Consider the following 15865-nt stretch of genomic DNA (forward strand, 5'->3'; position numbering starts at 1 on the left):
TTTTGAACACTTTATTTTGTCATTGATTGCCTGTTTTTCTGTATCGTTCTCTCTCTATATATGTAGATATAGATATAGATAGATATTTATATACACACACACTTATAGATATAGATATAGACATATTTAAAAAGCTTGTGTTGCTGGGTAGGTTATGTCAGTCACACTGTCAAGTCTGTCTGTGGTGCCCAGAAAAGTGGAATTTACAATATGCAAAGACAACGTGCTCTGTCTGCAAAGATCTGTCACAAACACTCACAGGCACAAACACACACAGGCAGATACACACACACAGACACTGGGGCAGACAGGCACACATGTACATACACAAGTGCACAGGCACATGCACACAGGCATAATCAGGCAGACAGGAACACACACACACACATAAGCACTGGCTTGTAATGCCTCTGTATCGCTCCATGGTGAGAACTCACCTTGAATACTGTGTACAATTCTGGTCGCCACATCTCAAAAAAGATATAATTGTGATGGAGTAGGTGCAGAGAAGGGCGACCAAAATGATAAAGGGAATGGAACAGCTCCCCTATGAGGAAAGACTAAAGAGGTTAGGACTTTTCAGCTTGGAGAAGAGACGGCTGTGGGGGGATACGATAGAGGTGTTTAAATTCATGAGAAGTCTAGAACGGGTAGATGTGAATCAGTTTTTTACTCTTTCGGATAATAGAAAGACTAGGGGGCACTCCATGAAGTTAGCATATGGCACATTTAAAACTAATCAGAGAAAGTTCTTTTTTACTCAACGCACAATTAAACTCTGGAATTTGTTGCCAGAAGATGTGGTTAGTGCAGTTAGTATAGCTGTGTTTAAAAAAGGATTGGATAAGTTCTTGGAGGAGAAGTCCATTATCTGCTGTTAATTAAGTTGACTTAGATAATAACCACCGCTATTACTAGCAACGGTAACATGGAATAGACTTAGTTTTTGGGTACTTGCCAGGTTCTTATGGCCTGGATTGGCCACTGTTGGAAACAGGATGCTGGGCTTGATGGACCCTTGGTCTGACCCAGTATGGCATGTTCTTATGTACACGCAGGCAGACACACATACAGGCAAACAGACACAAAACACATACACACAGGCAGACACACACAAAACACACATGCACACAGGCTCCCCCAAATGAACACACACAGAGGAACATACACCCCCTCCACACATATACACACAGGCAGAGGCACCAACTTCCACAGGCACATGCATACATACACAGGTGCACACCCACCCACCCACACAAACACACAGAGTCTGTTATTGAATAAAGAATCTGAGCAATGCTGGGCAATGATCACTAATATGATGGCTGCAAAGCCCTTTATTTCACACCCCCACACACAGGACAGGCAGGCATAGGTATATAAGCACACATCTTCGCATACTCATATGAACAGACACACACACAAACAGAAACACACACAGGCAAACACACTCACAAGCACAGACCCCATCACCCTCAGTCACAGACTCACATGCTGTTATAGACCAGATTATCTGAGCATTGCCAGGCACTTTTTGCTAGTATTCTATTTGCTCTTTTGAGTGCTGTGCATGTTGGACTAAAGATTGCAACGTATTGCCCACAGTGACTGTAAGATCATTCTCTGGGTAAGATCATTTTCTGGGTGATGACACCAAATTTGGAACCCACCATTGTGTACCTATAGTTTGGATTATTCTTCACTAAATGAATCACTTTGCACCTGTCCACATTAAATTTCTTCTGCTATTTAGATGTCCAATCCCTCAGTCGTACCAGGTCCTCCTGCAGTTTCTCACAATTGGCTTGAAATCTAACACCCTGGAATAATTTAATACCATCCATGAACTTAATCGCCTCACTCTTCATTCCCTTTTCTTTTTCATTTATAAATATATTAAAAAGTATTGGTTCCAGTAGAGATCCCTGGGACACACCATTATTTATCTTTCTCCATTGAGAGAAATGACCATTCAGTCCATTCTCTGTTCCTTACCTTTGGACAGTTACCAATTCACAAAAGGACATTGCCTCCTATCCCTTCTATCATGAGGGACTTTGTCAAAAGCCTTTGAAAATCCAGATGCACTATATTAAACAACTCACCCTTGTCATCATGTTTGTTAACCCCTTTAAAAAAAATCTAACAGATTTGTAAAGCAAGATTTCACTTTGCTAAATCCATGTTGGCTCTGTCCTATTAGTCTATGTCTATCCAGATGGCCAGTAATTTTGTTCTTTAGAATAGCATCTACAATTTTACCCAGCATCAAGCTCATGCTCTGTAGTTTCCCAGATCACCCCAGAACCCTTTTTAAAAACATGGACGTTGGACTTCCTCCAATCTCCAGATAACATAGCTGATTTAAATTACAAATTAGAGATTAGTAATAAGTCTTCAATTTCATTTTTTGAATTCTTTCAGAACTCTAAGGTGTACAACATTTGATCCCAGTAATTTGTTACTCTTTAGTTTGTTGATTTGAATTACATGATTTAATTCAGATCCTCTAATCACCCTCAAACAATATTTCCAGCATAGCTATCTCCATAATCCCCTCCTCAGAAAAGATCAAAGCATAGAATTCATTTAGTTTTCTGTTTTGGCCTTGATCTTCTCTTGATCTCCCCTTTCATCCTTTGGTTGTTAGGAATTGTAAGTATGTGAACCCTTTGGCCAAGGTAAGAAGTGGTACCGCCCAGGGGAGGAGCTCCGTTGAGCCTCACCGTCGGGAGGCGGAGTCTCGGCTGTGGGATAATATACAGCAGAGGTAGAGAAGGAGAGAGTAACCCCAGGAGGCGGGCCATGGAGCGACAACGCAGAAGCTGACATTAGACTCAGCTCGGATGACTGGAGTCAAGCAATAGCTATGGCACTACCTGAGGAGCAGGGGTGCCGGGAGACAGTTACAGTCACAGAAGTACACTGGTCCGTTGAGATGGTACACAAGAGGGTTCCTCAGTGGGAGGTCACGGTAGTGGTCCACAGAGCGGAGTATACCAGCGAGGGTTCCTCTATCGATATCATGGCATGGGTCCACAGAGCAAGGTAGACCCAGAGATGATTCCTCTAATGATGTCATGGCAATGGTCCGCAGAGCGGGGTACACCGGAAAGAGGGTTCCCACATAGATATCACAACAGTGATCCACAGCGTGGTACTCACAGTGACTGGAGACAAGTAGTAGTTCCATAGGAAGCCTCAGGAGCAAGGCAGGCAGGAATCCGGGTGAAAGGCCCTCCAAGGAGTGGATAGCCAAGAGATGAGGCAGGGCCCCCGAGGAGTAGGTACTCGATTGTCTCACACCATGGAAGCAGGAGCCGGAACAACGCTGAAGTGAGAGTAGGTAAATCCAGCAAATGAACTCGTTGCCAAGTCACCGGCTGTCTGGGCTGGTGAGTTTAAATATCGGAGTTTAGTGACGTCATCTGATGGGGACGCCCCCAAGGTTCCCGCCATGACGTGGTTAAAGCAGGTTGGGGAGCACGCGCACGTGCCTAGGGAACCCAGATGGTAAGATGGCGGTGACAGCGTCCATGCTGCTCAAGTAGGCCCGGGAACAGAGGCCAGAAGGCCGGTGGTAGCTGGCAGAGGCCGCGAGTTCACCCAATGGAGCCAAAGCAGTAAAAAGAGAGGTGAGCAGCAGTGGTCGCAGCCGTCTGTGGCCACGGAGCATAACATTGGTCATCTAGTGGTTCAACCAATTTCCTCAAAGACTTCTGGCTGCAAATATTTTTGAAGAAAGATTTTATTTTGAGTTTTTGTTTCTCTGGTAAGCTTCTATTCAAATTCTCTTTTGGCTTGCTTTATTAAGCTTTACATCTAACTTTCCAGAATTTATGCTTTCTTCATTTGGATCCTTCTTGTTTTTGAAAGATGTCCTTTTAGCCTCTTTCACCACACCATTTAACCATGCTAACAGTTGTTTGGTCTTTCTACCTTTCTAAATTCCTAGAATATATTTAGTTTGGGCTTCCATTATGATATAAAACAGCATTGATGCTGCATGCCAACTTTAACTTTTGTAACCACTCCTTCTAGTTGTTTTTTTTTTTTAACTAATAGCCTCATTTTTTTATAGTTTCATTTTGTAAGAACATAAGAATGTAAGATATGCCTTACTGGGTCTGACCAAGGGTCCATCAAGCCCAGTATCCTGTTTCCAACAGTGGCCAATCCAAGTCACAAGTACCTGGTAAGTACTTAAACATTAAATAAATCACAAGCTACTTGTTACACTGAGTGAGTGGAACCAAGGTCGGTGACCGCTTACCTTGAGTAGATGAGGCACAAAAAGACTGGAAACTTGCAGCGGGGCACCAGGTAGGATATTCCAGGTTATGCAGAGAACCTGTAGCGGAGGCAGGCGGCAGGCAGGGTAATCCAGAGACAGTCCAGGTCAGGGCAGGCAGCAGACAACAGGAACCAAAGCGATAATCCAAAGGCAGGCGGCAGGCAGGGTAATCCAGAGACAGTCCAAGTCAAGCAGTCAGCAAACCGTAGAGAAATAATCCAGCAGAGAGACTCCTTTTTTTTTTTTTTAATTTAATCTTTATTAAATGTTTAACATCCAAATCAAGAAAATCTCTTGACAAATATCATTACATACATTCATAACATTTATCAAGAAATTCAAATTTTTAAAAAAGAAAAAAGACCATGTATACAATTTCAAGTCCACAATACAAGATCCAAGTGAACTTCATAAACTTAAATCAATTTAAATTCACTCTTAGCACTGGCAGGAGCTAATTACTATATAAGGGTGGACAAACACAGAATTTCCAAGGTATTGGAGCTAAGTAATGCATATGACTAACAGTCTAAGTTACAGAATTTTCACATACAAACTGCGTTAGTTGTGAGGGTAAAAAGAATAAGTAGGATTTATCTCTAAACTTAATTAAACAACGACAGGGGAATCTTAATGTAAAGGTTGCCCCCATCTGCAAAACCTGTGGTCTTAATAACAGGAATTGCTTCCTTCTTTTCTGTGTGATTTTAGATACGTCAGGAAATATCCTCACTTGAAAACCCATAAATTTCTGCAAACGATGTTTAAAATATAGTTTCAGGATCCATTCTTTATCCATCTCTAACGCAAAGTTTGCTATCAAAGTGGCAGATTGTGCTTGGGCCTGGTCTGAGGTTTCCAAGAAGTCCATAAGGTTTAACCCTAAATTTTCAGTTTTCTCCTTAAATACTTCTTTCTGAGAGTTAGAGGTTTCTCCCAAAGGTTTTTTTGAATCGTCTCTTCCTGGTATATAAAAAACTTTAGTTAACGGAGGAGTTTGTTCCGGAGGTATTTTCAAAATGACTTGTACATATTTACAAAACATCTCTCTTGGAGTTTTATGAACCACCTTGGGAAAATTAATTATTCGAAGATTCTTGTTTTTCAGCTGATTTTCCATACTTTCAATTTTATTCAACAATATTACATTGTCTTTCACAAACTGGTCTTGCTTCTACTTAACCGATTCAAAATAGTTTTTCCTCTCAGTCTCCTGACCAGCTATGGCTTTTACAGTATTTTCCAGAGACTTAATTCTGACTTCATGATCCTCCACTTTCTTTTTTAATGGCTCAGTCTGTTGTATCATTAAATTGCCCAGCTCTACCATTGTTTCCCATAAGGATTCTAATGTTATCTGTGTTGGTTTTAATGGGCAATAAGCCTTTACACTTATCTGTTGTGGTGTGGAAGTCATTTCCATATGATTCGGCTCCAAAATGCCTTCATCTGTGCTACCGAGGTGCGCCCCAGGCCGATCAGGCAGATCAGGCAGTTCTTCTAAGCTGCTTTCCCCCGAATGCAAACTCCCTGGCCGGCTCTCCCTGCTGGAAACTTCATCCTGCTGGGCTTCCGGGTTACCATCCGGGTCTCGCAGCAGCGCAGGATCCCTCGGTGCCTCCCTCAGCATCGGGGATAGTGTGACATCGAAGTCCGGCAGGGAACTCAGCTCCTCTTTCCCCGTTCCCTGCTCCCGCGACTCTGCTTCCGATGCTCTAGCTCCTCTCACAACGTGGGCGTCCATCGGGCCGAAATTTGGCGCTTCAGGAGTAGCCCCAGGTAAAGCTTTCTCCCGTGCACGCCTTTTCCTAGCCGAATGTGGCATTTTCGCAAAGTAGAATTAAGAAAAAATTATAGAGGTAAGGCTCCACGCTCTCAGTGCTGCGACGCAGTCGCCATCTTGGATCGCCCCGGAGATGAGCAGAGAGACTCCTAAATGCACTTGTGGCCGAAGCAGGGGACAAGAGAGAAGACTCTCAATAAAAAGGCAAATTTTCCGCGCAACCCGAATCCCGTCGGCGTCTGACTTCACAGGGGGCGTGGCCAAGCCCCAATTCACGCGGAACCGCGCTGCCAGCCTCAGGGAGAAACGCCGACACCATCGGAGGAGGTAACACTACTATTGCTTATTAATTACCATAATAGTAGTTTATGGATTTTCCCTCTAGGAACTTATCCAAACCTAAGAACATAAGAACATAAGAAATTGCCATACTGGGTCAGACCAAGGGTTCATCAAGTCCAGCATCCTGTTTCCAACAATGGCCAATCCTGACTACCTGGCAAGTACCCAAAAACTAAGTGTATCCCATGCTACTGATGCTAGTAATTGCAGTGGCTATTTTCTAAGTCAACTTGATTAATGGCAGGTAATGGACTTCTCCTCCAAGAACTTATCCAAACTTTTTTTTAAACCCAGCTACACTAATTGTACTAACTACATCGCCTGGCAACAAATTCCAGAGTTTAATTGTGCATTGAGTGAAAACGATTTTTCTCTGATTAGTTTTAAATGTGCTACATGCTAACTTCATGGAGTGCCCCCTAGTCCTTCTATTATGTGTGCATCTTCATTCAATGCCATAAATTTCAACACTTTAATCTTATTTTTTAGACTTTCTGGCAGTCACATACAGATTTTTTCAAAGTATGTTATGAACTGTATTCACAAAGGGGCGGATTTTAAAAGCCCTACGCATAGGGGGGCTTACACCCGCTGGGCCTATTTTAAAAAGGCCCGGCGACGTGCGTAAAGCCCCGGGACGTGTGTAAGTCCCGGAGCTTGCAAAAAAGGGTGGTCCAGGGGTGGGTGTGGGTGAGGTCGGGCAGTCCAGGGGTGGGGCGGGTTGGGGTCAGAGGCTTCCGACACAGCGGCCATTGCCGCTGTGTCAGAGAATCATGTGCCAACAGGCTGCTGGCGCGTGCAACTTGCGCCTGCTCAGAGGCAGGCACAAAAGGTAAGACAAGGGTCGGGGGGGGGGTGTTAGAGTAGGGCTGGGGAGGAAAGGTTAGGGGAAGGGGTGGGAAGATCAGGATAGGGGGAGGGAACGGGGGAGGGCAGCATGGCTTGGCGCATGCAAGGTGCACAATTGCGCACCCCCTTGCGTGAGCCGACCCCTGATTTTAGAACCTGCGTGCGCCTTTGCGCGCAAGTTATAAAATTGGATGCACATGTGTGCGCGTCCGCGTGCGCCCTTTTAAAATCTACCCCATACTGCTTAACAGTTGAAATGGGGTTTAGAATAATTTATTTCTGTCAGTTCTTTATTTAAAAGTACCTGGGCTACTTCTGCCACTATCCCAGCCTTTCTATTGGTGCATTCTAACTTCCCTGTCATGCCAGTATCTTTTGAATCTATTGCACTCTGAACCATATGCTTCTGAGTGACTTTCAGCTTTTGCCCATGATTTAGTTTAAAAGCTCCTCTATTTTCTTTTTAAACATTAGCACCAGCAGCCAGGTACCACACTGGTTAAGGTGGAGCCCATCCTTTCCGAATAGGTTCCTGTGAGGGAGTACGTAGATGACTCCCTCAATCTACCTTAACAGACTGAGTTAAGGTAACCTGCCCAGTTCTTCTTAACCTGGGGTGCACCAAGGGATTACGGGAGGAGGGAGGAAACCAACACTGGAGCATAAAACTGAAGGGCACAGACAGCTTAGTGGAACCCCTGGGAGAAAAGCAGAAGCTGCCATAAGCCTGGAATTGTTACCTGTGAGGTGGAAGAACTTATGTAAGGACTATTTGGACTTGAGTGTTTTTCTTTCTTTAACTGGGACATATTCAGTCTTGGGTTACTTTAGAGTGCACTGTTATACTGAAGTGATGGCTGGATGCCATTTTGTGATGAACTCTTCTTACTGTAAATAAAAGTCACTATTGCACAACCAGAAGCTTCCTGGTGTCTTCGTCTGGCTGTGAAAAAGCCACTGACTGCTTGGCCATACCACATATGGTAGCAGAAGTAGAATTACTTGACTAAGTGAGAAGCACAGACAAGAACTCACAGCTGCAGCAACAGTGCAGAGAAGGAAAAAAAACCAAACCCCTTCAGAGTTTTTTTTTCTTCCTGAGGCTCTCCCAGCTCTTATCCAGTGTGAGTGCGGGCCAAGGAGGTGAGCCCTGCCCAGATTAGTGAGGGTTCAAGGAGTGAATTAAAGGCTGGAGAGGCCAGCAGGTTTTTTTTTGTTTTCTCTTATCCCCAGAGAAGTACAACATGGAGCAGTTGATCTAAGCCCTGGTTGTCGGCCAGCAGCAGCTATAGGACGTTATGCAGGTCAAAATGGAGTGAAAGCAGGCATTGCATGCACAAGTGGTACAGGTAGCCCAAGTGGTACAAACCATGGTAACCCGCCCAGCTCCAGTAGCACTGACCCTCCTCAAAAAGGCCCCTTGGGAGGATCCAGAGGAGTTTATGACAAATTCTGAGTGCACCACAAGACTGTCAGGCTGGCCAGAAGACCAGTGGGTCCTCTACTTGGGAAACTTACTTACAGGGCCTTGTCAAGAGGCCCCCTACTTAAGTAGTTGAAGGAAGATTTGCACACACAGGCATGCACCCACTTAAAATTCGGTGCACATATGCACACAACCATGCTATTTTATAACATACACACATATACACATGTATGTTATAAAAAAGCCATGTCCCTAGGCTCAGGCCAACGAATGCACACATGTAAACCGTTATGATGGCTCTACCGAATGATGGTATCAAAAACTCAACAAATAAATAAATAAATGTGCACCTGCATGCCACTTTGAAAGTTACCATCCCTGTTCATATGTATGTTTAAACATGAATGCATGCAATGCATTGAAAGCAAGTATTTCAATGTAATGAATGGGCATAATGCTTGCATAAGACCTGGATTATGTGTGTAAATCAATATATTTTAAACTATGCATACATAATTGAAATTCTCAGTTTTCTCATTCCCCACCAGTTCTCCTAGTCCTTCTCCAGGTCATCAAGACCTTCCTGCTTCTTCAGCCTGAACCCCAATTCTCCCAGACCACCAATCCAGCCCATACTATACAATAAACACATTTGATATCAATTACACAAGATAATTAGCAGGTGTAAAATCATGCCAGTAAATTGCCAAATGTAAACACAAAGGTCTCTTTTAAAATAGGAACTTACATGTGTAACTGTTGACCCTACCCCAAAATGTCCCTAGACCACCCCTTTTTTCACATGTGTATATGTGGACATATACTTTCAAGGTTTATACAATATAGATTACATGAGTACAGGCTACTTACACATACATATGCTAATTTTAATGCGTGTAACTCTGAAAATTCACCCCTAAGTGTGTAGAAAAGGCTTTTCATAAGATGTTATTCATTGAAAGCATTTCACTATCTGGTAAGGTCTTTATTGCCAGCCAGTTTGTTAGACCATTTACTCCAGGAACATATATTGCAGAGATCTTTTCAATTATTATCTTCACATAGGATATTTCCAAACTTTTATTCCTGCTTTCTCTCCCTTGCCCTTGGAGACTAACTGGGTGGGTTGTACTTTACACTAAACCCAATTGAAAAGAAGAATTTCAGGTGTCCCCCCTCAAAAAAACCATCGTGGGTACCTGCTTACCTTCACTCCTTTGACCTGGGACACCAAAGTGGGAGGGATTCCACTCTTTATATATTTATTTAAAAGTTTTTTGTATTCCGGGGAGAGAAAGCTGAAAGCTTCCTGAGAGGCGTTTCCATCGTGCCAGGGTTTGTGCAATCAACACCTTGTCTGGCTGGGAGAGGGAGTGCCCAACTTCCAATGTCATCTTCTCGGGACTACAAAGCATGCTGTGCAGTGACACGATGCAGCTGGCGTATCGAAGCTGCACACCAAAGGGGTGTGCCCCATTCTCACGCTTTTTCTGCAGGAAGGCTTTCAATATATGTCTGTTGGTATTTTCTCCATATGGTTAAGAAAAGGAAAGGATTAGTCAGGACCTTTTCTTCTAGCTCCTCTTTACCTCCTTCCACTTCGCAACCCACCTTGGAGGTCTTCCAATTTACAAGCCAGGGGAATTCAGGCAATGAACCTGAACCTGATGGCTCTGTTCCTTCGAAGCGTCTAACTTCCTTATATCCCGATGGACCTTTATCCCCCCAGGGCAAGGAGCTCATCTCAGTTGGGTGAGCTGGACACCATTCCGGTAAGGAATCTACTGCTTCAGTTGTTCTAGGAGGGGTTCCCCTTCAGAATCCATTAAGCTCCTCAACTATTTCCAGTCATCTCATTAAACCAGCCTCGATAGCGGTGGATTCCCTGTGGGTAGCTATCACTAAGCTGGAAACCACCTTATCATCTAGAATTGATTAAATGCTGAATTCAGTTGGAACTATGTCTGTGACCTTGAGTGATCATGGTGAGAAGATTTCAGATCATGCTGGGAAATTGATTGAGTTAGAAAATAAGATCTCTTCAATCACAGATCTCTAGTTCTAGTTTAATGAGAGGTAATCTTTTTTTGCTAAGAAGGCTTGAAAATCTTGGCAATCATGCCAGAAAATGTAACTTGAGGATTTAAAAATTTCCTAGATGTTCAGTTGTTTCTCCTGTGGAGATGCTGGGACGATTTTTTTTCAAGATCTTCCTGGCCTCTCTAAGGAATCTATTCCAGTTATTGTCAAAGCTTACTATTTATATTCATCTAGAAAGGATCCAGAAGGAACTCAAGTGGAAGAGTCTCTTGACCTTACAGGTCATTTAGAAAATTCTGATTTTGTGATTAGAGACAGAGCAACTCTTCCAATTGAGTTCCTAAAAGAATCTTATAAACAGTTAATTTTGAAACTTTTTATTTCATGGCTATAAAATCTCTACTACCCTGATGTAACAAGTGATACTCAATAAAGTCATAAACAGTTTTTGGCTAGGAAACAAAAGATTCTAGAAATTGGTGGATCTTTTCAATTAAAATTTCCTTGTAAATGTATCTTTAAATATCAGGGTAATAGATATATTTTCTATGAGGTTATTCAACTAGATTATTTTTTGGCCAATAAGGAGGTTGTTAATCTTACCAGTGGTAACACATGAGGATTACTTTGGTCCTAATGAATGTATTGGCTTACTCTGTTTAAGCTCAGTTTTTTCTTTTGATCTCTCCCCAATGTGGACTGTTTTAAGTTGTTTAATCCTATTGTTAATTAAGCATTTTTATTTTCCTTGTTGACTTATATGTGACCAAAGCACTTCTTTTTTCTGTAACCAAGTTTTCTTGGAAAACTTGTTTAAAATTCAACAAAGAAATTATTGAAAAAAAAAGTTTTTTGTATTCTGCATCTTCCAATTTATTGTTAAACACAGATAATAAAAATACATTCCTAAGAATACAAAATACATGACATTAAAACAAACAATCAGAATAATAAAATCTGCTGAAATATCACTATATGTACCAGCAGCACTTAATATAATAAATTACACATTTGCTTCTGTAAAATAAAGTGCCTTGAGATGGTTTACAGTTACATAGTGTTTAAAAATAATTTCACTCTTTGCCCAAATACTTGGACAGTATTAGCATTAACATTTCCTCCCACCAATTCAGGTATAGGAAAGCATGCAAAGGAGCAAATTAACATCCATTGCCGTGCATCTGATCTGAAAAAAAAAATCACCCTGATCTATTAAATAACTGACAAATTAAATCACAAATTTCCAAAATAAAATTGGATTTGCTCTGGATACATGCGTTTTTTTCTATGTACCATATGATTGATTCTGTGACATCATATACTGTAATAATCATAAAATACTTTTGGATTCAGTTATTCATCTTTCCAAAGCTGCTGTTCAAGGTCAGTTACTGTATTGCCCTTGACATTTGATGTCTAGCTTGAACCCCTATACAGTCAGTTAAACTTCTACTCCAGCTGCAGATATCAGATAAACTCAGTTCTTGATTTTCAAACAGGCCGATACAGTACAGTGCGCTCCGACGGAGCGCACTGTTAGCCTGCTATTGGACGCACGTTTTCCCTTACCCTTATTCAGTAAGGGGAGGAAAATGCACGTCCAACCGGCGGCACCTAATAGCGCCCTCAACATGCAAATGCATGTTGATGGCCCTATTAGGTATGCGCGCGGGATACAGAAAGTAAAATGTGCAGCCAAGCCGCACATTTTACTTTCAGAAATTAGCGCTGACCTTTTCTTCTGGCACCGGGAAAGTGCACAGAAAAGCAGTAAAAACTGCTTTTCTGTGCACCCTCTGACTTATTAAGTCGGAGGTCCCGAAGAGTAAAAAAAGTAAAAAAAAAAAAAATTGAATTCGGCCCGCGGCTGTCGGGCCGAAAACCGGACGCTCAATTTTGCTGGCGTTAGGTTTCCGAGCCTGTGGCTGTCAGCGGGGTCGAGAACCGACGCCGGCAAAATTGAGCGTCGGCTGTCAAACCTGCTGACAGCCGCCGCTCCTGTCAAAAAGGAGGCGCTAGGGATGCGCTAGTGCCCCTAGTGCCTCCTTTTACCTGGATCTACCGCCGGACCTAATTTAAATACACTCACCGGTGCGCTCGCCGGGAGAGCGGGCATTCGCCCGCTCTCCGGCAGACTTTACTGTATCGGCCCGAAAATAATTTATCTGAATGAAGAACAGTTCAACACTCACAATAGATGAGGTCCCAAGAGTTGCCAAACAGTCTGAAACAACTGTAATAAATTTCTCTGAGAGCTGACAGTAGCTGTGGATTAATAGTAAATAAGAGGTGAAAACATGATGTTCCTCTGAGCCCAAAAGAGGATGAGCACAAGCTGTTAGCCTACCAAGAGCCTACTTCCAATTGAAAATCTCTGCAGGAAATAAACTGTTCCAGATATTCCTTGGGTGAATAGACCAAGGGGAAGAGGCAAGAGAATACAAACAGAGAGACAAAGCAAAACAGCATGGCTCCAATAAGTAACTCAGAAACATTCAAACAACAGCCAATTAGAAAATAAGAGTTCGGCAACATGCAAAGAATCTAAAAGATGAATTTTAAAAGCCTGATAAATGCATTAAATCGGATATTATATGATTATGTCAGGCTCATGCACGCTGAGTGTATTTCAAAAGCTACTGAGATATGCGTGTATCTCCCAGAGCGCGTGTATCTCAGAAGTTTTCAAAAGAGGGTGGGATGAGGGTGTGGCCTGGGCTGGGCATGGGCGTTTCTAGCCATGAACCTGAGATGTGCACACAAATACTTAAGTGATTTGGCGCACGCTGAAGCCCCTGCCACAAAAGTTTACTTCTGCTATGGATGACGTGTAAATTAAAAAAATAAAGAAAAATAGGCAGATCTGTGGGGTTTTAAGGGTCGGGGATAACTGGGGGAAGTGAAGGCTTTGAAACTAGGGAGGATTAAGAACATAAGAATATAAGAAAATTCCATACTGGGTCAGACCAAGGGTCCATCAAGCCCAGTATCCTGTTTACAACAGTGGCCAATCCAGGCCATAAGAACCTGGCAAGTACCCAAAAACTAAGTCCATTCCATGTTACCATTGCTAATGGCAGTGGCTATTCTCTAAGTGAACTTAATAGCAGGTAATGGACTTCTCCAAGAACTTATCCAATCCTTTTTTAAACACAGCTATACTAACTGCACTAAGCACATCCTCTGGCAACAAATTCCAGAGTTTAATTGTGCGTTGAGTGAAAAAGAACTTTCTCCGATTAGTTTTAAATGTGCCACATGCTAACTTCATGGAGTGCCCCCTAGTCCTTCTATCATCTGAAAGAGTAAATAACCGATTCACATCTACCCGTTCTAGAGGAGCTATCTCTTAAATGGGCAAAATGGGGACGAAGTGGTAAAACTGTGAATGGTGTCAGCGCACCCTTTTTTAAATCCCTCAATTTATGTGGTAGAAGTGGTATTTGTTTGCAGTTCTGAACCCCCACTTAAAATTTGGTGCACATATGTGCTCAGTCAGGGTATTATATAACATGCGCGTGCATGTTATAAAATGGCAGCCTCCCTGGGTGCAAGCTGATGTACGTGCACCAAAATATCCCTACGTTCCGGTTTGAAAGTTAGTGTCCCTGCTAAGCAACACCATAACCTGACATGAGGTGGCAGCATAATAAAGATAACGGTCTGCAGGTGCACAACTGTTATCATGAATTCAGATTCCTTCTAATTTATTAGGGCTTCTGATTTTAGGTGTTATAAATTGTAATTTTAGGTGTTTATTTTCCAGCTAATTAGGAGTTCTTTAGGGATACCAAAAAATCAGTGTTTGTTGGGTTTTTTTCTCAGCACAGGTGGTATTGTTGGGCACCTTTTCTGGATGAATCAAATACATACATTTGTGCAGCTGAGGAGTCGTCAGAATGGAAAAGGCACAAAAATAAAGCAGAGGATCCAGCATGTGCAAAGGATTTATGAAAGGTGATTAACAAAGGCAAATAAATGAAAATGAATGAAATGAAATAAAACTCACAATGATATTGCTGATGTTCACCTATTACAAATGTACAACCTCTAGACAATAGACATCTACAAATGGAGTTATGCATAGAAAGTAATGGAGTGTTATCATAGGATGCGAGTTTAACAGTCAAATTCTTAAAAAAACAAACAAACCCTGATCATATGCCTTGGGAGCATGTACATTACAAAATATCAGGGGTTCTCCCTTCAATTTACCTATAACTATCAAAAAACATCACTCTGGGTCAGTAATCACACATTAGGAAACAAAGGTTACCCGTTTATGAAACAAGATGGCTACTCCAGCTCCTTTAGTCCCATAGGAGGCCTCAATTGATACTCTGACCCACCATCTTTTTAGTTTCCCATGCTCTATGTCATTGAGATGTGTCTCCTGCAGTATTGAAATGTCCGCTTTTTGTTTAGGAAGAGCCTGCAGTACCTTATGTCTCTTTAATGGGGAACCCAGGCCCGCAACATTCCAGGAAACAACTCTGATATCTGCTTTACTCACACCTACACACTATAAAGATGTGCTAACAAAGAACAGCTCCAAATGCAGAAGGAAACCCCTTCCCCAGCCTAGGGTCTCCTCTATGTGCCAATAGAATAGCACCCTCCATGGCACAGATGAGAATATTCATGAGCAAATATTAGGAATATTCATGAGCAGACATGGGGAATAACCTTCCTCTCCTTCAATATATGTAAGATCTTCTCCTGTGTTTCCCTCTTTCTCCCTTCCCCACCCCATCTCACTCAATCCCATGTCACCTTCCAAACCTGTTTAGTTTTTGTTGTTGTTTTTCAACGCCACCCTCTTTTTGGAATTATCATAGTAGAGACTGGAAATTTCCATGGTTAGTTGTGTGTTTTCTTTGCTTGGCAACAGTAGTTTTGCTATACTCTGTGGGTAATCTATTTGAGGGCTTCAAACTTCCCAATTTTTTAAAATGGGGATTTTTTTAATCTCTTTTTTTTGTGGTTCACTATCATCTTTGTTGCTTCAGTTTTTGGTAACTGAGTAACTTTTACCACTGTTTCTTTTTTAACATTATGCCAAAGTGACTTATCTGTGTTTTGATGGGCGGAAGAAGTGTGACAATACTTCTATGGTTCTATTTGTTGAATA

This window comes from Rhinatrema bivittatum, chromosome 1 (assembly GCF_901001135.1).
Source record: "Rhinatrema bivittatum chromosome 1, aRhiBiv1.1, whole genome shotgun sequence".
Lineage (NCBI taxonomy): Eukaryota > Metazoa > Chordata > Amphibia > Gymnophiona > Rhinatrematidae > Rhinatrema > Rhinatrema bivittatum.